The following is a 1,311-nucleotide window of genomic DNA, read 5'->3' as shown; positions in this document are numbered from 1 at the left end:
AGCCACATTAGGCGTCCACGACCAGTAACAGAAAGTTCAACGTATTTTTTAAATTATGCCAAACGAACATTATGCCAAATGACCATTATGCCAAATGACCATTATGCCAAACGACCATTATTCCAAACGACCATTATGCCAAATGACCATTATGCCAAATGAACATTATGCCAAACGAACGTATGTGTCACCTACTGTTATGCCAAATGAACATTATGCCACAAGAACTTATGCCAAATGAACTTATGCCAAACGAACTTATGCCAAATGACGTGCTCTCCTATCGTGCAAAGTAAACAAATATTTTTCTTTAGATCGGTTTTGTTATCCACCAAGTCTCATCCTCCAAGCAAAATTGTTCTAAATTTTTAGTACGATTAGTTATCCACCAAGGCCCATCCACCAAGGGACATCACTTCTACCCAACTATAGGCGTAATTGTATCTATTTCTGACATTGCGTAGCTCGAAACATACCGGTTTTTGTATAAAAATGCTGATATGGAGAAGTCGTTTCGATTTAAATTTGAAATGTGACTCCAGTATTATGAATTATGGCTAAAACAGAATTGGTGTGATTTTACCTCGATTTGATTCGACCCAACCATAAAAAATCCTGGAGGATAGGGCTCTGAAGTAAATTCTAGATACAAGCGATGTGTAGAACAGATCCTTATGATCCTGCCAACGTGGCCTGATGCAGCTAGTCAAGGCCATTTATATGTGGAGTGACCTCAGGAGTCAATCAAAATGATTTTTTTCGATTTTTATTAACCCAAGCACAAAAAATCCTAGAGGATGGGACTCTGAAGTAAATTCTAGATACAACCAATATACAGAACAGATCCTTATAATCCTGCGAACGAGTCCTGATGCAGCTAATCAAGGCCATTTATATGTGGAGTGACCTCAGGAGTCAATCAAAATGATTTTTTTCGATTTTTATTAATCCAAGCACAAAAAATCCTGGAGGATGGGACTCTGAAGTAAATTCTAGATACAACCAAAATACCAAACAGATTCTTATGATCCTGGCAACGTGTCCTGATGCAGCTAGTCAAGGCCATTTATATGTGGAGTGACCTCAGGAGTCAATCAAAATGATTTTTTTCGATTTTTATTAACCCAAGCACAAAAAATCCTGGAGGATGGGACTCTGAAGTGAATTCTAGATACAACCAATATACAGAACAGATCCTTATAATCCTGCCAACGAGTCCTGATGCAGCTAGTCAAGGCCATTTATATGTGGAGTGACCTCAGGAGTCAATCAAAATGATTTTTTTTGATTTGTATTAATCCAAGCACAAAA

Source organism: Topomyia yanbarensis, chromosome 2 (assembly GCF_030247195.1).
Source record: "Topomyia yanbarensis strain Yona2022 chromosome 2, ASM3024719v1, whole genome shotgun sequence".
NCBI classification, from domain to species: Eukaryota; Metazoa; Arthropoda; class Insecta; order Diptera; family Culicidae; genus Topomyia; species Topomyia yanbarensis.
This window is presented reverse-complemented; position numbering follows the sequence as displayed.